The sequence below is a fragment of the Microcaecilia unicolor genome, chromosome 3, assembly GCF_901765095.1.
Source record: "Microcaecilia unicolor chromosome 3, aMicUni1.1, whole genome shotgun sequence".
In the NCBI taxonomy this organism is placed as follows: Eukaryota; Metazoa; Chordata; class Amphibia; order Gymnophiona; family Siphonopidae; genus Microcaecilia; species Microcaecilia unicolor.
In genome coordinates, this window is record NC_044033.1 from 238,704,931 (window position 1) to 238,731,423 (window position 26,493).

Genomic DNA, 26,493 nt, shown 5'->3' on the forward strand with positions numbered 1-26,493 from the left:
CCCAACCACCGGCTCTGGCACAGACCGTATAAGTCTGCCCAGCACTATCCTCACCTCCCAACCACCAGCCCTGCCTCCCAACCACCGGCTCTGGCACAGACTGTATAAGTCTGCCCAGCACTATCCTCACCTCCCAACCACCAGCCCCTCCTCCCAACCACCGGCTCTGGCACAGACTGTATAAGTCTGCCCAGCACTATCCTCACCTCCCAACCACCAGCCCTGCCTCCCAACCACTGGCTCTGGCACAGACCGTATAAGTCTGCCCAGCACTATCCTCACCTCCCAACCACCAGCCCTGCCTCCCAACCACCGGCTCTGGCACAGACCGTATAAGTCTGCCCAGCACTATCCCCGCCTCCCAACCACTAGCCCCGCCTCCCGATCTTGACTAAGCTCCTGAGGATCCATTCCTTCGGCTCTCTTATTAGGGACTTATCATCTAAACCACCATGATTTTCACAAGTCCCAATACTTGTTCTCCCCTCACACTATACATTTACTTCATAACTTTCATATATAATTCAAACGATTTTCTTGTTGCCTCAGAAGTGCTAAATTGCCAAATATTGATTTTATGGCAATTCAAAACAGCACTAGCTTCTTCACCGGCTTTTATCTTTTATGTTAACATTTTAAACACACTTATCTTAAATCTGTTCGGACTGGGGGCTCAAAACCCAGGCATGCACTGTTCAAACATCCCTTGCTGCTCCATCAGCACCAGGCACTGCACAGTCTTTACACCACCCCCATTGCGAATCGGACACACACCCTAGTCCTATAGCAAAAGCACTCCCAATCTGGAAAAGCACCATGCCCTACACTGCGCAATGACCCACAATAGTGAAGCACTCCCGTACCCCGTACTGTGCCCACAACACCCTGGTTCATCCCAAAGACCCTGAATCAGCAAGCCAGAACTCACTGTTAGCCCTTCACCACAGCTGCGCATGGACGGTCCTGCGCACCCTTCTGAGGCCTTGAGGCCTGCAACAGCTGAGAGCATTTGCATGTGTCTGGGCATGGCCTTGCCCTGTGCTCTGTTTCTGGCCCCACATCCAGCCACCAAGCATGAGCGTACGGACCCTTGCATGGCTGCGTCATGGTACTGTGCTCCCACTCATCAAAGTTCTCCAATCTGGCCCTCGAGGCAGCAAGCCATCCACCGGCATGCTTGCCCAGTACTGGAAAACTACAAAACCAAAGACACTGAACAAACGGGTTAATCGCCATGTCAGATATACAATTCAACAGGTCCTGTAAGCTGAGACACCAACGCTGAAGGCGATTAACCCGAGTCCCTGAGGAAATAATTGAAACCCGCGGTGTCGGGTGCAACCAGGGGAAGCCTTTGTGGACTGTAAACTTTTGAGACGGAGAGAAACTTTGGATAGCGACTCCATAACAAAAGAAAAAACAAATAAGAAGTTCGCATGTATTTAAGATGTTATGTTTTTTTTTCTTTTTTGAGCACATTGAATTTTAGCATTCTTGTATGTTTGCAATAGCACTTACATTCACATTTAAGAGATAGCCCTATGAAGAGGTGCTATGCCACTTGGCAAAAAATTAATGATATTGCCTTAAATAGTGGTGACTCCTGAGGGTTCTCTTTATTAGTAAAGAAAAAAGAGAGAAAAAAAGAAGAAATAGAATATTAAGAAATAATATCTTTATAGAGTGTATGTAGTACTATTAGCACGTACTGTACGTTTGTTCAGTGTCTTTGGTTTTGTAGTTTATCAGTAGTTTTTCACCAAAGATTTTATTGGGGAGATTTTTTGTATTATGCCCAGTACTGGAGGCACCATTTTGGAACCCTCATGTTGCACAGCCAGTAGTGTATCCGGCTACACATCGCACAAGTTTCACAGCCCGCAACTAACGAAGTCCCCTTTTACTAACCCGAGGATGAAACCCTGCTCTCTCATCATCATCAGTTAACTGTCCTGCCACCTCCTAGTGCACAGATCTTCAGGAGATGACAAGCCTCGGAAAGGTCAGGATGGCCGACTGTAGGGGAGCCAAAAAAGGTAAGAGGAAAAAGAAACTTCCTAAGATGCATCAGTATAAGGGAGCAGCTGCCAAGGGAGCATGAGCCATTGGAGCAGCAGGCAGAAATGGTGATTGCAACTTTGCAAACACCACCCATACTGCTTAGGGGCAGACCAGGTGTATTGTACAATAATGCACATAGGTTTTAGAAACACCCATGACCCACCCATTCCACACCCATGGCCACACCCACTTTTCAAATACATGACTAAGAATTTATACTCACCGTGTTACAGAATACGCTTAGACAGTTCTGAGTGTAAATTCTTATAAATACCAATTAGTGCTGATAAGTGATTGTTAACATCCAATTATTAGCACTGATTAGTTTGTTAACCAATTAGGTTAGGTGCATTGTTATGGAATATACTTGATTTCCATGCAGAAATCACAGTGTGATACATAGAATCCAGGGGAAGATGCATTGTGAATGTTACAATATAATGAGAAAAGTTGCTGATTTGTGATTAGCTGCCAAACATTCCACTACATCCTAATATTAACAGAGAAACATACATTGCAATAGGGGTGAGTGTGACTCCCTAAAAACTTTGGGGATGATATTCAGACCATGGGAGGCAGCCCAGCTGATTCCTGCGGTCGAAGGTGACCAACATTGAATTTCCAGGTTTTTTTTGGCTGCTATGAACATGGCTGGTTAAGTCGGTGTTCATCGGCTGACTGGCTAGGTTATAGCAGCCAAAGATAGACCTGCTATTTATGTGGGTTTGTCTGGTTTCTAAACTTAGCCAGTCAGCCGATGAATATTGGGGCTAACCGGCTATGTCATATGAGAGAGCTGGTGACCGGACTAGCTGTTAAGCGCTACTATTCAGCCGAGATAGATGGCAATCTCACGTTGAATATTAGACTTAGCTGGCTTAAAACTATTTAACCAGCAAGGAGCTGTTCCTGGCTGGTTAAATAGTGCTGAATATCAGGGGTCTTGTTTTTAGTTATAGATTACCATTATGCATACAATTGAAACCAATTTTATTCCGATCTTATTTTAGGATAGTTCTTCAGGCACTGATACTGGCTCGGCTAGATTATTGCAGTTCTTTATTCATAGGTATTCAACTAACTATGGGCTCTTTCTACTATGATGTGCTAACAGATTTAGCATGTGCTAAATGCTAATTCCTATGGGCTTCTTAGGATTTAGTGTACGCTACGCAGCACACGCTAAATCTGTTAGTTTTTCCTCCTGAACAGTCACAGCATTGGTGGTGCAACATTTTTATTACTACCAATGATGGAAAACTGAGGGTCTCTTATCAAGCTACACTAGCAGTTCCTTTATGGCAATGCTAACAAAGCCCATTCAAAGTGTTTGGACTTTGTCAGCATTACTGCACTGGGTACCACTAGCGCAGGTAGATAAAAGAGACCCTATGTTTGTTTTTAGCCTGATTGTGTTGTCCTGTTTCTTTTGTTTGATAAATATTATGTATGCAAACCTGTACAGTGCCTAAGGTTGGGGATGGAGTGGATTCCAAATTTTAAATAAATTAATAAATAAACATGTTCTACCACTTAATTCTGACCTGTGTGAATGAACTGTCCCACACGATTGCCTTCTCGTTTATTGTAAAATCCTGCCCTAGGGAAGCATAAGAGTTATAACTTGCCACAAATTCAACACTCAGTGTCCTATTGGGTAGAGAGACTATCCAGCTTATTATCGAAAGAGAAAAACGCCTATATTTTGACCCAAATCGGGAGATGGGCGTGTTTCTCGCAAAGGCGCCCAAATCGGTATAATCAAAAGCCGATTTTGAGCGTTTCCAACTGCACTCCGTCGCGGAAAAGAATAAAGTAGATGGGGGCGTGTCGGAGGCATGGTGGAGGCGGGACTGGGGCATGGTTATCAGCCGAGGAGAGATGGGCATCTTTAGCTGATAATCGAAAAAAAAAGGCGTTTTTACCGTGATTTTGGGTCACTTTTTTTTGGACCCTTTTTTTCACGAACAAGTCCCAAAAAAGTGCCCCAATTGCCCAGATAACCACTGGAGGGAATCGGGGATGACCTCCCCGGACTCCCCCAGTGGTCACTAACCCCCTCCCACCAAAACCCCCCCCCCCCACCTTAAAAACCTTTTTTCCAGCCTCTATGCCAGCCTCAAATGCCGTACCCACCTCCATGGCAGCAGAATGTGTTCTATCCTCTGACAGCCTTTCCCTGGTTCTGATGTGGCTCTTGGGTGAGTGTGACACCTTTTCTGTTATGCGCACTGCAGAGTCACATCAGCAATGCATTATGGTGGGTGTAGGGTATTGGGCTCCGTGATTCCACTAGCTTGTGGCAAATGCTCATGATGTTGGTAGTTGGTAGGCTGTCCTCCCATGGTGCTTTTACCCCTGCCTACTGGGTCAGAGTGTGTCCAGTTTTGTTTCCGGTAGTCCATGAGGTAGTGGCCATTTTTGTAAGCCAGTTTTAGATCCCTTCCATGTGTTAGCCACGTTAGAGAACTTAGTTCTTACCTTGAATGTGGCTGAAAAAGGGCATTGTACAGCATTCTGCCAGCTCTGACCTACTGCTAATCTCAGTACCAAGGAGACTCGTTGCCAGTGGGGCACAACCTCTGATCTGCAGTTAACTGTGAGTAAACGTGCTTATTCCAATAAAGGATGTTTTCGGAGCGATTAGTCTTCAGGTGTAAACTGGTGTGCCAATGTTATACAGCAGCAACAAGTCCTAGAGGCCTGCATGGATGCAGGTCCCTGGAGCACTTTTAGTGGGTACCGCAGTGCACTTCAGCCAGGTGGACCCAGGCCCATCCCTCCCCTACCTGTAACACTTGTGCTGGTAAATGAGAGGCCTCCAAAACCCACTGTACCCACATATAGGTGCCCCATTCACCTGTAGCGCTATTTCCCTGTGAGCTCACTCAGCTGGTCTCAGCCTGTGAATACAACTATATCAAGATGGGGTTTGTGAACTATGACACTGTAAGCAAGCAGATTCAACTTTCTGCTTGTGTCAGCTCTCTGCTTGTGATAAATCACTGGCAGGCTTGGAAAAACTCAAGGCCATTCAGTGGGCTACCTGCCCCTTTTACCTCCCGGATAAGGAATAGGGAGAAAAGACCATGGCACCAGCAAGCCTGATGAGAGACAGGAATGCCATCACCATGTAACAATTTGAAGGTCAAGAAAGGTCGTTTCTTCCTCAGGGAAGGAGCTGGAGAAGATCATGATTGGTTGCTGGCTGGTCACCTGAGGATCGGGGACTGAAAGAGCGGGAAGGAGAGGATAAGAGAAAGGGTCTGACAGAGGCTGAGGGGGAGTTCACCTGGAGTTCGCCTGGAAGACGAGGTAGCTGGAGAGAAGTCCAGCGAGACCTGAAGTGGTTCACAACCTTGTGAACTGTCTATCTGAAGAAAGTACCTGTTGGTCCAGCTGTGCCGGCCACAGTGACAGTAATCCTGCTTTCTGCAGAGAGCCAGGGCTATTCTCTAAGACTGACTCGCTGTGGAAGACAGTTTGAGTCTAAGGGGGAAGACCTGTGACATACTCATCTGAGAGACCACCCAAGAGTCAGCTCTGTGAGCATTACAGGGATTTATTTCCTATTAGTCTGGGATTAGTTAGTGGGTTCTTACCTCAGCAAAGGCGGGTTAGTTCAGAACTGTTGTCAGGAAGGTGGCTGCTAACTATATTACTTCATGACCTAGTCAGTTACAAATCAGGATTGTGTATAACCTAGTAACCGGTGATAATAGTGTTTTATTTAGACAATACATTCTATAGTAGTCTTATCAGCATAAGGTCTCTATATTTGTACCTAAGCCTTATTGCAGAGTGTATTATTTATATTTTCTTATCTTTATAATAAATTCTAATATATATCAGCTGTGACTCTTCTTTAGCACAGTTGTCTACAACAGAAGGAAAGTTCTGGCATAGGCACCAGACGATTCAGGTTCCTGTAGCATATTACCCCTAGGCAAGCCAAACCACCACGAGGGTGGAGGTACACAAATTCCTACGAAAAGTAGAATCTGAGGAAAGGGGGAGTAGGAGGAGTAGGCTCTTGAACAACACTAGTAGGCGACGTAGGTTAGGAACAATCTCTTTATTTAAATATACACTCGACTCAACACAGCCGTGTTTCGGCGCTACAGACGCCTTTTTCAGGAGTCTATGAAATAAAACCAAACAATGATAATATAACAAACATGCAAAACAAAAATAAAATAAGTACAAAATGTTAAATGTATGATAAACATAAATTACATATAAAATTAATACATTTTTAATAATTTTTTTTTATAAAAATAGTATTGCAGAAATGCTATAATATATATATATATCTCCATACATATATATATATATATATATATATATATATATATATATATATATATATATATACATGTAAAAATACATATACTCATACATATATACATATATAGTTTTCAAATATATAATAAATACTTAAATTATTAAAAAATATTAGATTATATATAACATACGATAAAGGTGTTGTATATTACCAATCAAAAAAGGATGACATCTAAAAATTAGCAGAAAAAACATCAAAATGAAGTATAATGAAAAAAACTCAAAATACAGTGAAATAAATAAATAAAACACACTTAAAATCAATCCGTTATTCTGTACTCAGAAAAGGCATAAATATAATAAAAATAAATAAATAAAAGAGTCTGTGATGCGAATACCCAAAATAGATGGTGCAGGTTTTATCCTGTGCTATTAAAACTAAAAATCATAATAGATGCAGCACCTGATGTTAAAAAATAAAAATACAAGGACAAAGAATCCACTCTTTAGATGTGTAGTCGCAGGATAAGTAAACTGTGAAGAAGGACTTACCACTGCCAATGCAGGAAAAACAGCTCAGCGTATTCAATTGCACTTCTGTGAAGTCAAAAGGAACGTGTTCACAGTACGTTTGTTTTATAAGAGAAAAAAGCCCACCAACAGGAGCAATCAGCTGTGCAGGCTTAAAGTATAATGAGTAGCACTCAGTATGAGGTATCTAGTTTGAAAAAAATCATCAAAGACAGTATAATTTTAAAATGTAGAACTGATGAACCATGGATAAAAGAGTGACAAGCAAAATGGATATATCATTTCAAAATGCCAAAAGATGAAATAAAAATGAAAAAAATAAAAATTATTAAAATAAAATAAATAAACATAGGGTAGCAGTGGGATTTGAACCAGCCACCTCAGAACCACAAGCCCTCAGAACTACAAACCTGATGTTTTAACCACTAGGTTATTCCTCCAGTGTCATGACACTAATAAAAAATCTTCTTTAAAAGATGAAATATACATGTATTAGTATAACCATCAATGCTAAAAATGTAGAAGTATATGATTATATGTATAAAAATATATACATTTGGATTAATTCGTTATCCACTCATCACTTTCATATTTAAATAGCAAAGTAATTTTTATAATATCAAAAATAAATATCAAATGTGAAAATTGATGGTGAAAATACAATATTGGAAAACGTTAGATAAGTCAAAAATTAAATACACCAAAAAACCCAATAATAATAATAATAAAACCGAAACAAGATATAGTACAAAAAATGAATGTGAACTTAAAAAATGAGTAATATAAAACTGCGTATATCCCATTAAAAAATCACAAAAAATGTTTGTATTCTATCTCTATATTTAATCCAAAGGGTTCTAAAGTCTGTAAATTAAACATCAACTTCTGTTCTTCCTGAAGTAGCATCTTATCTGTAATGTTCCTACGCCAGTTCTTCTTAAATGTTTTAATTACAAAAAACTTCAAGTCTGATATTGAATGATTCTTCTGCTTCCAGTGTGCCACCAACTTCTCTCCTCAAGCAACTGCGGTGTTCAATAATTCTAGTTTTAACTGGTCTCTTGGTCTTACCAATATAGACCCGAGGATAGGGGCACATAATGGCATAAATAACATTGTAAGTGGTGCAATCTGAAACATGTCTCAATGTATATATTTTTTGTGTACTTGGATTCAAAAATTGTGTAATCTCCTTGGTGTGTTCGCAAATGCTGCATCTTCCACACTTCTTATGTCCCCAGGGTACACTGTCTGCATTATATGACACTGTCTCTGGAAGGCACGAGGGAACCAAAAATTCTCTGAGATTCTTCTCCCGGGAATAAGCAACGACTAGACGTTTGTCTTTAAAGCATTCGTGTCCCTCTAAAATGTGCCAGTGACGTCTGATAGAGGATTGAATGTGTCTCGCCAGATGTGAGAACTTAAGTGTTCAAACAATGTCAGGGACTTGTTTGTCAGGTCTGGGGGCAAGTAGAGCATCTCTGTCTTCAAACACTGCTCTCTGAAAGCCAGTTTCAATATGTTTCTTGGGATAGCCTCTACTTCTAAAACGCTGTGCCATTTTTCTGGATTGAACTGTAAAGTCATCAAAGTCTGCGCAAATCCTTCTGAGTCTTAAAAATTGACATAATGGTAGATTCTTCTTCAATGTGTGGTGATGATAACTGTTAAAATGTAAAAAGGCATTGCGATCAGTAGATTTTCTAAAAAGAGAAGTAATAAAATGATAATTATCTTTCCTAATTAATAAATCTAAAAAGCTAATTTCTTTTTGGTCGTATTGCATTTTAAAATGGAGATGTGGATCCTGTGTATTTATCCACTCAAAGAAAAGGTTCAATTCCCGTGCATCCCTTTCCATACCAGGAAAATGTCGTCTATGTATCATTTATACAAAATAATGTTATGTTTATAGTGGTGTTCTGACCATTGCTCCATTATCTCTTCCAGAACTTTGGGGGGGGGGGGGGGGGTATTTAGTCAGCATGATATCTGCCTTAAATTAACAGTTGACACTGATGTTTAACATAATCCATAAAGTCAAGGCCGTTATCTATATAGGTAGTAGGACTAAATCTACTGATAGTGTGGTGATCTTGCTGTTTATATTTGTTTAGCTTAGGCCAGTGGTGTGCTGGCAAATTTTTAACAACAGGCTTTCTCTCTGATCCACCTCTGTCCCCCCCCCCCCCCCCCCCCCCCAAAAAAAAAAAAAATTGCAGAGCTGGCTATAGCCAGGGAGAGAGCCTGGGGGAGGGGGCAATGCATCACTCTCTACAGGAAAAAAAATGCTCCCAGGTTCCAATCTAATTCATGTTTAATAAATAAGTAAATAAATAGAAACTTTTAACGTTGAGCACCTGATTCTCATAACATGATGTCTGATTTAGAAGCCCTTTACCAGGAGAAAAAAAATCTCTGCACCAATATAACAGGGTTAGGGTGTCCCTATAACCAGCCCCTCCAAATGACACACAGATTACAATTTAAAACAAATTACTACTCTACCTATGAAAAGTTATTCCCTTATTATACTTCCTCTGTGTGTATCCGTATGATGCACAAGCTGGCATGTTTGAAAATACAACTTTTTTTTTATAGTACCCTAACTAAAGACCAATGGCACATCAAATCTGCCCATCCATACCATGATTTCAATTTGTCATAAGGTTTGCTACTTAGGCATAATAATAAATGCATACCTGATCTTTAAACCACATATAAGATGATTAGCAAAACTAATTTTTCATAAGCTAAAAATGTTGTGAAGACTGAGATTCTGTGGTGCAGTGCGGGCAGGGAGAGCCGGCTCTCCTCTCCCTCCCCCCTCGAGCTACAGGGTCCCAGGCTCCGAGTCCAGTACATACCTGAAGAAGACAACCACCCTGGTGGTCCAGTGGATTCTTCGAGGCAGGCACGAAAGATCCCCAGTCTTTCCTGTCCGCTGCCAGTGCTGACTCTCCCGCTGCTGCATTGCTCTTTAAAATGGCTGCCAAAGCTTACAAGGGCAACCTCCGAGACTTCAGTGGAAGTCTCACGAGGCCGCCGCTGGAAGTCTCGGTGGCCATTTTTAAAGAGTGATCCGTTAGCACCGTGGAAGGGTCAGCGCCTGCAGTGGGCAGGAAAAACTGGGGATCTTTCCTGCCTGCCCCGAAGAATCCACTGGACCACCAGGGTGGTTGCCTTCTTCAGGTATGTACTGGACTCAGAGCCTGGGACCTGTAGCTTGGGGGGGGGGGGGGGGAGGAGAGCTGACTCACCCTGCTAGAACATCCGTCTCGCAAAATGCTAACAAATTTAACAACCGGCTCTTGCGAGCCAGTGCGAGCCAGCTCCAGAACACCGCTGGCTTAGGCCATATGTATAAATCTGTATCAAGCAGATTTAATTATTGCAAAGTCTTGTGGTTAAAAATGAGAAAGATGGGATGCAGGATGGTAGTAATATGGATCATCAGATGTGCTGTGCTATTCAAGGTGTTGGATTACCAAGGAAGGGACACAGAAGACTGCTCTGGATAGACACTTTCAGGCTCATTTTCGAAAGAGAAGGACATCCATCTTTCAACATAAATCGGAAGATGGACGTCCTTCTTCCAGGGATGTCCAAATCGATATAATCGAAGCTCGATTTAGGATGTCTTCAACTGCACTCCGTCGCAAGGATGGACAAAGTTCAAGGGGGCATGTCAGAGGTGTAGTGAAGGCGGGACTTGGGTGTGCCTAACACTTGGACGTCCTTGACCCATAATCAAACAAAACAAGGATGTCCCTGATGAACACTTGGACGTTTTCACCCGGACCTGTTTTTCTTACAACTAAGGCACAAAAAGGTGCGTGAAATGACCAGACCACTGGACGGAATCGGGGTGACTTCCCCTTACTCCCTCAGTGGTCACTAACCCCCTCCCACCCTCAAAAAACATCTTTAAAAATATTTTGTGCCAGCCTCAGATGTCATACTCAGGTCCACGACAGCAGTATGCAGGTCCCTGGAGCAGTTTTAGTGGGTGAGTGCACTTCAGACAGGCGGACCCAGCCCCATCCCCCCCACAAGTTACGTTTGTGGAGGAAACAGCGAGCCCTCCAAAACCCACCACAAACCTACTGTACCCATATATAGGTGCCCCCTTCACCCGTAAGGGCTATGGTAGTGGTGTACAGTCGGGGATAGTAGTTTTTTTTGGGGGGGGGGGGGTTGGGGGGCTCAGCACACAAGGTAAGGGAGCTATGTTCCGGGGAGCAATTTATGAAGTCCACTGCAGTGCCCCCTAGGGTGCCCGGTTTGTGTCCTGGCATGTCAGGGGGACCAATGCACTAGAAATGCTGGCTCCTCCCATGACCAAATGGCTTGCATTTGGTAATTTTTGACATGGATGTCTTTGGTTTCGAAAATCTCCGAAAATCAGAAACGTCCATGTCTAGGGAAGTCCAAATCTAGGGATGACCAAATTTAAGGAATTGGACGTCCCTGATTGTATTTTCAAAACAAAAGATGGACGTCCATCTTGTTTCGAAAATACGGGTTTCCCCGCTCCTGGATCGGGCCGTTTTGCAAGGACATCCAAATTAAAACTTGGACGTCCCTTTTGAAAATGCCCCTCCACGTGTCAATCTCACTCTAACTGGAATCTCAGATGTATCTAAAGCAGTATAGACACAATAACTGCAGAGTGGATGTGTTGTAATACATGTTACATTATGATACATAATGTGTTATCCTTAACTGTATTATAATGTGTTACAGTGTGGTCCACATGAACATTCCAATCAAATTTATATTTATCTCTAAGTCAATGAAGACAGAAGATTCATAAGGTTATATTTAAAAGCAACAACCTGTATTTCATGGTAAATGAAGATGTCAGGAGCAGATATCCCTTAAGGCTGAACTTCTGAGCAGCAGGATCCAACAGAGACCACATGATGTCCTCACAGGTATTGGAGCTCAGTTAGAAATAGAGTGGTCACCTCACCATAAGGATTACAATTTTGCTGTATTTCTTCATCCTTCTTGTGTGTAAATGCACAGGTCTAATCTACTTCACTGCAGTTTAATACTTAATGTTTTCTGCCCATCATTCAAATATTCAATTATATAGCACCATCAGGAACCATACAGCATCCCACGCCATGCACAACTGCAACATTTGGAGCGGGAAGAGCGAACATTATCACAGTAGAAGCTGTTTCATAACATTGAAGAGGGAAGCTCATCTGGTTCTGATTGTGTTGATGATATGTGACAACCTGTGGAAGACGGCTGAGTGTCAGTGCACACTTGGAAACTACCTATCAACTGAGCTACGACCAGGCTACCATAGGGATGGGGACATCATGATCGGGGGATTTGTAACTGTAGAAACGTTTTACCTTTATCATCATCCATCCTTCACAACTGTTCCCTCATTTGAAGGACAAGCCTAGTAAGTAGTATCCTGGTTTAACTCCTTTATGAGACAGACTTGAGGGTTTTAATTTTGGTGGATCACTGACATAAACTGTAAATATAGCCCGATGACATTTTACTAATTCTCTCACATTAAGTCTTAGTATTTTCCCTTTGAAATATGCCCTGGAGAAAATTGGCCTGCTAAGATTTTCATCTGCTTTATCTCATACCTTTTGGGCAGGTAAAAATATATTTTCCCTGGGTCCAATTTTTTTTCAATCAACAGAGTGAAACGTTTTATGACAGTTTTAAATCCTGGGTAAATCTATTGTGAAAAGTGACCTCCCCACAGTTTTCCAAAGTACGCTTGTATTCTGAAGCTTTTTTTCTTTTGAATAGATATCCACCATACTCTACATGAAAGAAAAAATTCAAATCTTTTTTTGAGATTCTCCCCTTCTTAATTCCTTTGACATGTTGTTAATATTCAGCTTTTCATTCTTTTGAAAATACTACTTGTTTGTACCTTATTGAAAGCACATAAGTATCTGAAAACTTGTATTTTATCTTCCTTTTGCTTTTCTTTTGTCGAGTGCATCTTTAGCTCCTTCGGCCCTTCTGTGTGTGACTTATTCTTCAGACTATGCACCATTTTGCTATGAATTACCTCCATCTTAATTCTCTTTTCATGCAGAAACTTTCCTTCAGCTGAGGTAGCCACCCCACAAGGTAGATATCTGACCTTGAGCAATCTAGTAGCCAGAGCACCCCTGGCCTTTCACTCCCACTGTATCACCACAGCATTTTACGGTTCCCTCTCTCTCCACTGCTATCTGAAAAAACTGTCACACCTGACAGGAAGGGAAATAAACTTGCCCGATGCAGCAATCCTTGGTGTGGACTATTTTGCTATCATTGCACATTTTGTATTACATCAGTAGTTTGTTTGTCATTATTTTACTGTATCAAGAGTACAGTTCTGCACCTGCATTAGAGCATTTTGCGTTGAAGCTCAGTGCAACCCTCTAATGCACAGATGATTACATCCGATGCTTGACAGCACATAACCAGTGAAGTGTTTGCCTGAATATAGTGAAGCCTAAAAACACACAATCTGTACAGTAAGATTTAGGAACGTTATTCGTGTGAACAGAGTTTTCAGGCACAGATGAAGTAACCTGAGGGGTTTCTGTGAGTTGTCTGCCATTTTGTACAAATGTCAACTATAGTTACCCATAAAAATGAATTGGATAACAAACTTTTCCATGAAACTTTAAAATAGTCAAATTCGTTGAGGTTTATTGGTCTTATCCCACCTCACCTCCTCTTCCTCCTTGTTCTTAACTCTTTTCCCTCCCTTCCCCTCCCCTTCCTCTCTTTCCTTTCTCCTGTACTCTGGGACACATCTTCATCTGTGGCTGATATGAACTTCCGCCAATATTTTAAGCTGTTCTATCATGGGTCTGGCCTCATTTTTGTTACTGTGGATTGGGAATTTCCACTTGTACTTCCAACCATGCTGTCTCCCCTGATACCACTTCTTCATCCTACCTTCTTTGGCTCCTGAATAATCTTGGGTGGGGAGTTTACATTGATGGCTCAGATGCATATGGATGAGCAGAGAAACAGTGGTGCTAAAGTCCAGTGATTATGGGTTCGTGCATGTTGGTAGGATATGCATTTATCTGCTGCGGTCTGAGGGCATGGCTGAAGAATTGAACAAATATGGGAGTAGAAGAGAGGAAAGAAATGTAGTTAATTTCTGCTAAACCTGGAGAATGCATGTTTTGGTCTTTGTTATCAGACAAATATGTAAAGCTTGTAAGAAACAATGCTTCATACCATAATCCTAACCCTTTTTCACTCTTGTCTACTTCTAATGTATGTGGTTCTGTATCTTTTAGTTTGATGCTAATTTAATTTTTTAATGGTATTTATTGTCTTTAAAGTCCTGTACCATTGAACTATTACAACTTCCTGGCCTTTGTGTCTGCGGTGGAGGAGATTAACAACAGCTCGGAGCTCTTACCCAACCTCACACTGGGGTTTCACATTGAGAACCCTTTTGACAACTTTTTCTTAATGTATAGAGCTGCCATGGATATATTTTCAGGAAAGGACACTGGGATCCCAAACTACAGCTGCAAAACATCTGGTCCACTGTTTGCTATTATTGAAAGTCTCCCTCCTGAGCATTCAAACCAGTTTTCCAGCCTATCCGGGATATACCACTATCCACAGGTCAAGATCATCCTTGATTTTACTTCATTCCCTCTTCTATAATCTGGTTCAAACTTTAAGGGCAATGTGATTAATGTGTATGATGAATTATTTGAACTTCTGAGAGGAGAATTCCTTGCAAGTAATGATTTATTGTACATTTGCTTATTGTACATTCGCACATTTGCTTATTTCCGATCTGACGAAGAAGGGCAACCTTCGAAAGCTAATCAAGAAATGTATTAAGTTATGTCCAATAAAAAAGGTATCATCTTATTTTCTTTTCCATGTTTTATTTTGTTTGATTTCTATTGATAACCTTAAGAGTGGACTAACACGGCTACCACACTCCTCTACTTGTACAAGAACCAAACTAGTGGGGGGTTTTAAGCAGCAGTTTCATTATAACTATTAAGAAACAAACCAAAGTATCAGGTAGCCTTGCTTCTTCTTCCTAGAAGCAAAGGCAAATTGCTGTAACTGATTCAAAGCCAAAAGGAGAATAAAATAAACAATCATAGAACTTTTTATGGCAAACAAGATGTTGACTGAAGATCCTGTTCCAAAGAATGGCAGCTGCTACAATGTGGGTACATTTATTCTTCTAACACTGATTCTAGCCAACACATTCTCCAGATGGTGAGCCTCTTATGTGAGCCTCAAATTTAAGCCACAGTCATATATTTTATATATTTATTTGTTACATTTGTATCCCACATTTTCCCACCTATTTGTATGCTCAATGTGGCTTACATAGTACCGGAGAGGCATTTGCAGACTCTGGTGTGAACAAATACAAAGTGATGTTGTGGTAAGATAAAGTTCATGTGTTCAGATAGAGGGATCATTGAGAAAGTCCAGTGTTTAAGAAAGTCTTATAAATCTTGTAGGTCTTCCCTTGAATGGCTACAAAGAGAACATATACCCCTCAGTTTAATGGTAAAACATTACTATTTGTTTCCCACAGGTTGGGAGAAATTGGTGTCTTGCTTGGCACAAAAGGTTGTATGCCTGTTTCTTTTATTCTCCTTGAGCTTGAGGTCAGTAAGAGACACTTTCCTTTGTTTTCAGGACGTGTAATTCAGGCTATCTGATGCCTTCATTTGTTTTATTTGGGAAAACTTATTAGTTGATATAAAATAGAGTTTGTAATGAAACTACTGCTAAGAAAACATTACTAGCTGGCTTTGATCCTGCTGAACTGGGTTTAGTTCACACTGTAGCTCATTGTGACCTTGGCAAGTCACTTAATCTTCCAGTTCCATAGGTACAAAAACTTAGATTGTGAACCCACTAGGCCCACTAAAGATAGGGTTACATACGTCCGGATTTACCCGGACATGTCCTCTTTTTGAGGACATGTCCGGGTGTCTGGACGGATTTGGCCAGCCTGCCTGTTTGTCCGGATTTCTGGACAAACGGACTGGCTGGCGGGCGCGGGACTCCTCTCCCCTCCCCTACTCTACTCCACTATCCCTGTTGGTCTAGAGGTACCTCTTCGTCTTCGGGGCAGGAAAGAGCCCCCTCTTTCCTGCCCAGAGCACTGCTGCCAGCTACCCTGCATACTGTGAATCCGGCTCTCGAGTCTCGGCATTTCAAAATGGCCACCGAGAGTTGAAGCAGCCTCGCGAGACTTCAACTCTCGGCGGCCCTTTTGAAATGCCGAGAGCCGGACTCACAGCCAGGAGGTACCTCTAGACCACCAGGGATAGTAGAGTAAGGGGAGGGGAGGTGACCGGGGGGGGGGGGAGGGGAGATGAGGGGGAGGGAAGGTGATGGGGGAGGAGGGGGTGACCGGGGGAGGGGACTATGCATCAGGGGCGGGATGAGGGTGTGAAAGGGGCGGGGCAGGGAATGTGAAAGGGGTGGGGCAAGTGTCCTCTTTTTATGAGGACAAAAAATGGTACCCCTAACTAAAGAAAGTACCTGCATATAGGTCTACAGTCTATATATTCTAAGCAGGCCTCCAACTTCAGGCCTCCCAGCAGGTAGGTACTCGGCAGACCCTGGAAGGGCCCTCCCCTGGACACCGCACTCCAAGAAGACAATTCCAAATGATATGCTTAAAATCGCCTTTATTCCATCAGTAAGGACAAGACATTTCCTCTTCCAGACACAGTCCTTGGTCTTACTACATTCCAGCCCTTGTTCCCCTGTGGGCCACAGTTCCTGGCCACAGTTTAAGTCACTCACTGCCTTCCCAGCCTGACAAGAGTTTCTAGACACAGTTGAAATCACTCACTGTTCTCTCAGCCTGGCAGGGTTTCTGGACATAGTTTAAATCCCTCACTGCTTCTTCAGCACGGCAGAGTTTCTGGATATACTTTAAATCACTCTCTGTTTCCCAGCATGACAAAGTTCCTTGACACAGTTTAAATCCCTCACTGTTTCCCAGCATGACAGAGTTCCTGCACACAGTTTAAACCATTCACTGTTTTCCCAGCATGGCAGGGTTCTTGGACACAGTTAAATCACTCACTGCCTCTGCAGCACAGCAAGACTTCTGGACACAGCTGCAATCACTCACCACTTTACAGCCCGGTATCTTCTTCCCCGTTGAATGGAACAGCTGATTAACTTTCCCCCCAAGCTTTCCCCAGACTTGAAGAATGAAATATGATCTTTCATGACAAAGGTGCTGTTAAATCCAATCTTTTATTTTCAGCAGATCAGTTACACCTCAGGAAATCTTGTCATGAGCAACACGGCTAAGTTTCCTTATTTCTACCGGACTGTCCCCAGTGAGCTGCACATCTGTGCTGGAATAGTCAAACTATTAAAGTATTTTGGCTGGACCTGGGTTGGTATCATTGCATTTGATGATGAAAACAGCATGACCGCTGTGCAGATCCTGAGAGAAGGGATTGAGCAGAGTGGAGGTTGCATTGAATTCATAGAAATCTTCCATCAGTCCCGCTCATTCAAGCTTCTAAATGCAGATAAGATTTATAACACCTTCAATACATCTTCAACTAAAGTGATTATTTTGTATTGTAATAAAGACTACAGGGAGATTATAAGACACACACCCATTTGGGATGCACCTGGAAAGGTCTGGATCATCACAGAAGAATGGGGATTTTTCTTTCCCTCATACAGTGTTGAAAGGAAAAACACCTTAGCTTTTGCTGTCGCAAAGAAGACTATTCCAAGCTTTCAGAAATTTGTCCGTGAGGTGAATCCTGCCATATTTCCAAACGATTTAATCACAGAGATGTGGTGGAAGGACCTGTGTAACAGCCAGTGTCCCAGGAGCATCCAAAGATCCTGCAGCAGTGATGAAACATTTTTTAACCTCTTACACTGTGATTCTTTAAACTTTGGGGATAGTTATAATGTTTATAATGCTGTATACAGCCTGGCACATGCACTGCATGACATGATCATGTCTGGTTCTGGAAATACCACCCTCTGGAGTAGAGAAAGTGAGAGACTTTTAGATTTTCTGCCATGGAAGGTAATACCCTATGTTAGAAGAATGGTATTTTTAGAAAGAAATGATGGTATACGATTGTGTAGTGTGAAAGGGAAGCAGGATGCAGTGAATTCTATATGCTCATATTCCTTTTAGCCAGGGCAAAATATTGTAAGCCACATTGAGCCTGCAAATAGGTGAGAAAATGTGGGATACAAATGCAACAACAACAAAATATGTAACTATTTGCAGAAGGGTGGCATAGCAAGTCTTTTAACTATTAAATAGACGCTTCATGTCCAACATTACAGACACGCAGCTAATTACAAAGATAAAAGCACATATAAAAAGTACATGTGCAATATTTATCCTGCGGCTGTCAGGGTTTTTCAAAATACTGATTGCTATGGGATGAAGTTGATCTGGATATTATGTGATGGGATAAACCCAGCTGAAAATGCTTAAATTTGGGGGGGCCCTTATCTGGGGTATGGGCTCTGTCTCTGGCTGCCTACTATTGTGCTAAAAGGCTGGAAGAAAAGAAAATCTTTGAGGACTGCATGATAAGATACTTCTCCAGATAAGTTATTTTTGGGGCATGCCTATCTATCCTCTGGAACTGTGGAACCATGTTTGCTAATAGAATGTTTATTTATTTATTTGTAGCATTTGTATCCCACATTTTCCCACCAATTTGCAGGCTCAATGTGGCTTACATTTGCCGTAATGGCGGTTGCCATTTCTGGGTAGCAGAATTACAAATGGTATTGCATTAAGGTGCATGCATACATGGTAACATACATGGAACAGATCATGGTATATATATATACCATGTGCATACATTATGAGATTAAATAAAGAGGATGCTTCTAAGTTTTGCATTTTTGCATGAAAGTATGGGGTAGCTTTTTTCAATAATGATTTTTTTCTCTCCCCTTTTTTTGGAGAGTTGTTTCTCACTATTAGTTTTACATCTCATTGTATTGGGCTGATGAGAGAAGCCCTTTTAGGGTTTGTGTAATGTTATTTCATGTTGGGTATTTGAAATCAGCCCTGGGCAGTTGAGGTTTAGTTGTTTAAAGTTCATCTTTGAGTAGTCGTGTCCTCTTTTTAAAATTTCTGTAGGCAAAGTTATTTTGGCCATATTCAAGAATGCCATATGTGGATTGCGGAATTATTACTATTTGATGTTGAACTACCAGTAAATGTTCACTGATTTAACTGATGTTTTGCCTGAAATGTTTCTTAGTATGTACAAACAAAATTTTGGGATAAGAAGGTCATTTTTATAAACTTCAAAAATAAGCTCCACCTTAATGTTGCTTCAAAATGAAAACATGTTCGTAAAATCAGGAGCAGATTGGATGTGCTTGAAGTTAGGAGTTTATACCTGCAGTGAGCTTCACTAATACAAATGTTTCTCGTTTTCATTAGCTTCATCATTATCTGAAAAACCTCCACTTTAAGAACGTTCTGGGTGAGGAAATCTTTTTTGATGAGAATGGTGATCTCGCCGTTGGATATGATATTATAAATGTTGTCATTCTACCCGATGGGACACGGATTAAAGAAATTGTTGGAAGTTATAACCCTTATGCTCCACCAGAGCAGGAATTTACCATCTATGAAGAGGCGATCATGTGGGAGAGCACATTCAATGAGGTCAGATTTAAATTCAATTTAAGCTCCTCGCTCTGGAATTTAAGGCTTTTCATTTTAGCACATTCTCCACCACCCCCCCCTTTACCTCACTGTTCTCATTTCTCCTTGCACCACTTCTGCAAAAGTCCAAATGGGGACATGGCCATGGAAAGGGCAGGAACAAGTGAGGGGCATTCCTATAAATTGCATGTGATTTTATAGAATACCTGCATTTGTACTCCTAACTGCCATCAGTTGGGTGCCAGGATTTATACCAGACTTTAGCAGGTATAAATGCACACCCAAAGTTAGGTGTAGAATGTACACTAAGCTAATATTCTGTAAATGTCAAGTCGTGCAAAGTGCCTTTTACAGAATACTGGCATGTAGCACATATTATTTCAGTGCCTATCTTTAAGAATATAAGAATATCCCTACTGGAGCAGACCAATGGTCCATCAAGTCCAGTATCCTGTTTCCAGCCATGGCCAATCCAGGTCACAAGTACCTGGCAGAAACCCAAATAGTACTAAGATTCCATGCTATCAATCCCCATGTCTATCTCAATAGCAGACTATGGACTTTTCCTCCAAACCTTTTTAAAACATAGATACGCTAACCACTTGTCTCATATCAAACCCACTACCCCCCTCTGTACACCTGGGGCTACCCTGCGGCCACTTAGAGAATCTGTCTCCAGCACAGCTCTGGTCCACCTGAACCTGCCGCTTGTGCTGTACACTAGCACCCTCCTCCCACTGAATGGGTCACAACCGCCTCTGGGCGAGTCTCCCACTCTGAAATTAGTTTAGCTCACAGAATACGCCAGCCTAACTTTAAATAGATCAAATAACATTATTATATTTATTTATTAAGATGTATTTACCACCTTTTGAAGGAATTCACTCAAGGCGGTGTACAGTAAGAATAAATCAAACATGAGCAACAGACAATTACAGCAGTAAAAATATTCAAATAACAATACCAAGTATGGCATAGTATACTACTTACAATGTCAACACAATATGTAATAGAACATTTTAGAGGAATTAGAAAATAAGTTGATTAATTTAAAGAAAGTTACACATGAGGTAAGAGAGATGGTTAAATATTAGCTAGGGTAGGAGTGGATAAACATGTCCTGCTGCAGTATGTGCAGCCCGAGTCACTCCTTGTGTATGTTTGAGTGAGACTAATAAGTTAGTTATTTCTTCCATTAAAGGACTTCTTGAAGAGTCAAGTTTTCACCTGCTTCCTGAAGTAGAGATAGAGGAGCATTTTCAAAAGAAACTTCTAAATCAGAATTTGGGCGTTTTACAAAGACTTTCAAATTCTGAACAGGAAAGAAGGACATTTTTGAAAAAGATGGACGTCTATCTTTTGTGTTTGAAAATACTATGGACGTCCTGTGATTTGGATGTTTTGGGATTTGGACATCCCTTTTTTTTGGTCCATTTTCGAACAAAAGAAGTCCAAATGCAAGATTTCCAAAACAGAGGAGGAGTAGTTTAATGGTTAGTACAGTATGCTTTGATCATGGCAACATGGGTTCAATTCCCACTGCTGCTCCTTGTGACTTTGGACAAGTCAAATGCACAAGTGGCATTTTTGGATATGACATCTAAGTCTGAATTTGGACGTGTTTTTCAAAATGTCCAAAATCAGAACAGGAAATGCCATTTTCTACAAAAAAAAGGTCTCTTTTCCTTTTGAAAATGCTGTTTGTAAAAATGTTTTGTGATTTGGATGTTTCATTTTTTGGTCCATTTTCAAACAAACACATCCAGATGCAAAACATACAAAATATACAAGAAAATCCACAATAAAGTGAAATCATTCACATGTTCCAAGTGTGGTAAAAGCTTTGGTTGTAATGTAAATCTCAAAGTGCATCAGAAAGTCCACATAGGACAGAAACCATTTGCATGTATAGAGTCTGGTAAAAGCTTTGGTCAGAAGGTAAAACTCACAATGCACCAGAGAATAGACACAGGAGTGAAACCATTTACATGTCCTGAGTGTGGTAAAAGCTTTGGTTGTAAAGAAAGTCTCACACAGCATCAGAGAATCCACACAGGGATGAAACCATTTACATGCACTGAGGAGGTAAAAGCTTCAGTTGCATTGGGACAGGTAATTAGGGAATGTACACTCTTGCTATGAAGTATGGAAAATAGCACTCTGGTATTTAGACATATGTAATGAGACCTCCTTTTCATCTATAGATCTGAATGTAAAGCACACATCTAATGATAAACAATAGACACAAGGCTCAGATGTTATAAAAATAGAAAGCTTGGCATCAGGTAGAATAGTGGAAAAGTGACATCCCAGGAAAGCAATAGGGCATCCTTGGGGGCACTGCAGTGGACTTTATAAAATGCTCCCAGGTACACATCTGACCATTGCTCCCTTACCTTGTCTGCTGAGCCCTCCAAAACCCACTACCCCCCTCTGTACACCACTACCATAGCCCTTACATGTGAAGGGGGCACCAATATGTGGGTAAAGTGGGTTTCTGGTGGGTTTTGGAGGGCTCACAGTTTCCTCCACAAGTGTAACAAGTAAGGGGAGGTAGAAGCCTGGGTCCACTTCTCTGCAGTGCACTGCACTGCACCACTACTAGACTACATAAGTACATAAGCATTGCCACGGGACTGCTCCAGGGACCTGCATGCTATTCTAATGGACCTGAGTATAACATCTGAGGCTGGCATAGAGACTGGTAAGTAATATTTTTAATCACATTTTTGGGGGGTGGGAGGAGGATAGTGGCCACTGGGAGAGTAAGGGGAGGTGATCCCTGAGTCCTTCCAGTGGTCATTTGGGGCACATCTTGTGTGGTGTAGAGGAGTAGCCTAGTGGTCAGTGCAGCAGACCTTGATCCTGAGGAAGTAGGCTCAATTCCCACTGCAGCTATTCACTATAAAAATAGGTCTATCTCAATTAAGTTTTAGTCTTGGATGTCTTTGTTTTGTTCCATTATTGCTGAAAGATGTCCATGGCTTAGGAACACCCAAGTCCTGCCTTAAACACGCCCCTGGCAGACCCTCTTGAGATTTGGACGTCCTTCTGATGGTCTTCAGAGAAAGGCGTCCAAAAAGAGGTTTTGATCATACTGATTTGGATGTTTCTGTGAGATAAATGTCCAAATGCTGACACATGTCACGTTTTGGATGTCTATCTCTTTTGAAAATGAGCCTGATAGTCTTGTGTTAAATGTAGACCTGTTATTTCTGCAGCGTAATTTAATATCAATGAGTGAGTTATCTGGACAGTACCTGAATTGTATTGATAACTGTATAACATTAGGTCCTGCACGTGGAACACTCTTGCTGCGTCCTTCACGTCAAGATAAATTTGGCCAAAATATATCCATTTGATGAAGCAACAAGTTTAAACAAAAAATACATAATAGAGCTGAATGAAACTCACTCTGGATAAATGTGTTGCCTACATGATTAAAGAAACAAAAATACTTATACAGTAAATAACCAATGGTGAGCAGATCCATGAGGTAAATATTCAGTCTTTGAGGTAGAAAAGTAGGCTACAATGACATCACCTAAAAGTCCTTTTCTCATAGCCAAAGTCTTACAAGGGGATGGAGAATTTGGAGTTATTTGAGGAAACAGGGTATTTTCTCCTACTTTTAATCAAACTATTTAGGGTGAGCAGCACAGAATCATTGCTCAAAGCGTTCTCCAATCAGCCTGAATGACTGATTCCAGATCAAACCTATTTCATATTATTTATATTTCCAACCAAAATAGAGCTCATACAAACCTCCATATTCTACTGAGTAGCTTGGCAATGAGCTCAAAAACTAAATGGGAAAATTGGCTCATGTTTAAACAGAAAAGTCATAATCCAGCATTACCTCAAGTTAATTAGTTTCTTCTCAATCCTCAGACACCTCCAGAGTTCAGATGCAGCCCGAGTTGCCCTCCTGGGTTCAGGAAATTAACCAGGGAAGGGGAGCCCGTCTGCTGCTATGACTGTATTCCCTGTCCAGAGGGAGAAGTCTCCAGCCAAAATGGTGAGTGATTTCATGTTCTAATACAAAAGGCTCATATTAGGCCCATATTCAGCCTTCATTGAAGATCCGACATGAGCCAGCAAATATGCATGCACTCCTGCCATTTCCAAAACATCAACACAACTGAGCATATCCTGATCTGGACGTCTCAATTGCAATCTCAAAATTCTTTGAAAATTGGGTCTTCACATGTCCTAATCCAAAATATGAGCTGGATACCGCTAGCAAAACTAATCATACCCCAATTGGATAAAACACATGGAATCCTCTAAAAGCATCCATTTCAGGTGCAAGTACTTCTAAGAAATAATGCATGATTTCATTTCCAGGAAGATCATCGTTCATTATTTGTTTAATATTTGCTACTGTATCTCATTTTGAGACAAGCCTTACTATTAAGGAAAAGTTACTGTCCTATAACTGATGCTATTTGTGAGATAATGGGACAATATTTTTCATTCTCAGATATAGATACTTGTATGAAATGCCCAGAGGACCAATGGCCCAATCAGAATAAAGATGCCTGCATCCCAAAAGTGATATCCTTCCTGACCTATCAAGAGCCTCTGGGGATAACTTTGACTTTCATCTGTATTTTCTTAATTCTTATTAATTCTGTCATTTTGGGGATCTTGATTCATTACAAAGACACCCCCATAGTGAAAGCCAACAACCGAGACCTCAGTTACATTCTTCTCATCTCCCTCATGCTCTGCTTTCTCTGCTCCTTGGTATTCATCGGCCACCCTGACAAAGTGACCTGTATTCTCCAACAGACTGCATTTGGGATCAGTTTCTCCATCGCTGTCTCCTCTATATTGGCAAAAACTACTATTGTGGTCATGGCCTTTCATGCCACCAAGCCTGGAAGCAAGCTCCGGAATTGGATGGGTTCCAGGATTTCAATTTCTGTAGTCCTTTTCTGTTCCCTTATTCAAACTGTTCTGTGTCTTGTCTGGTTGTTCACTGCTCCCCCATTCCCATATCTTAATATGAAATCAGAAATTGGAACAATACTAATTGAATGTAATGAAGGGTCAATATTTGCATTTTACTGTGTTCTGGGTTACCTGGGATTTCTGGCTGGTATCAGCTTTGTCGTAGCTTTCCTAGCACGAAATCTGCCTGACAGGTTCAATGAGGCCAAGTACATCACCTTCAGCATGCTGGTGTTCTGCAGCGTCTGGATCACCTTCATCCCAACGTACCTGAGCACCAAGGGCAAATACATGGTGGCAGTGGAGATATTTGCTATCCTGGCCTCCAGTGCTGGACTTCTGGGTTGTATCTTTTTTCCTAAGTGCTACATTATTCTGCTGAGGCCTGAAAGGAACAGCAGAAAATGCTAATAAAAAAGTAGAATTATTAATAAAGGATGGATTCATTTAAATATTGTTATCATTTGTTGGGCAAGTCCAAATTGAATGTCCTTTTTTTTTACCCATAAACTGCATCATTGGTTGAGGCCATCCTAAATTTCATATATTTTATGTTATAGCTAAAATTAGATATTATACACAATTTTAATGCAACATTAAGTAGATATAGAGGGGCATTTTCGATAAGATGTCTAAGTCTGAATTTGGACGTTTTGCAAAAACATCCAAAATTTGAACAGGAAAGAAGGTCATTTTCAACAAACAAAAATGTCTATCTTTTCCTTTTGAAAATACTGTTTTGAAAAATGTTTTGTTATTTGGATGTTTTGTTTTTTGATCCACTTTCAAACAAAAAATGTCCAAGTGCAAAACGCACAAAATCAAGCCATTAGGATACAGACCAGAAGAAAAATTTCAGTCACAGGAAAGCATTCATAAAGGATAACAGAGTTCAAACTGCTGTAGAATTAGTCAGTTCTATTACATCTGAAAAATTATTATGTAGGAAGAATAATATTTTAAAATATCAAAACATTCTGAAAAATGAGAGACTAGTGTTTGTTCTGATTGTGGTGCTTGTGTCCTTCAGAAGAAAAATCTAGCAATCAACCATAGATTCCATTCAGAAGTTAAAACAGTTGCATATAGAAAGTGTGGTAAAAGTGTCATTGAGGACAGCCTCATAGTCCACCAGAGAATCCATGTTGCAGTGAAACAATATATATGCCCTGAGTGTGGTAAAGGCTTTAGGCAGAAGGCAGACCTCACAATACACAAAAAAAAAAAATCCACAATAGCGTGAAACCATTCACATATTCTAAGTGTGGTAAAAGCTTTGATTGTAATTTAAATCTCAAAGTGCATCAGAGATTCCACACAGGACAGAAACCATTTGCATGTATAGAGTGTGGTAAAAGCTTTGGTCAGAAGGTAAACCTCACAGGGCACCAGAGAATCTACACAGGAGTAAAATTATTTACATGTCCTCAGTGTGGTAAAAGATTCACAGGCACGACATCCCTCCTAGTTCACCAGAGAATCCACGTAGGTGTAAAACCATTTACATGTTCTGAGTGTGGTAAAAGCTTCAGAAAGAAGGCATTGCTTGCAGTGCACCAGAGAATCCACATAGGTGTGAAACCATATATATATGTTCATACTGTGGTAGAAGCTCCTGCTGGAAGGGAAACCTCATAGTGCACCAGAAAATGCACACAGGAGTGAAACCATTTACATATACAGAGTGTAATAAAAGCTTTTGTTGGAAGGTAAACCTCACAATGCACCAGAGAATACACACAGGAGAAAAACCATTTACACGTTCTGAGTGTGGTAAACGCTTTGGTTGGAAAGAAATCCTCATATGGCATCAGGGAATCCACACAGGGATAAAACCGTTTACATGCACTGAGGAGGTAAAAGCTTCAGTTGCATTGGGACAGGTAATTAAGAAATGTACACTCTTGCTTTGAAGTATGGGAAAATGGCACTCTGGTATTATACAAAAGGATATAGCTGAGCGTGTGAAT

General features: G+C 41.1%; 1 pseudogene; it reads left to right on the plus strand.

Moving 5' to 3' along the window:
- LOC115464473 overlaps positions 1 to 25,009 on the plus strand; it is a 31,166-nt pseudogene extending 6,157 nt beyond the window's left edge.
- Positions 25,010 to 26,493: the final 1,484 nt, after the last annotated feature.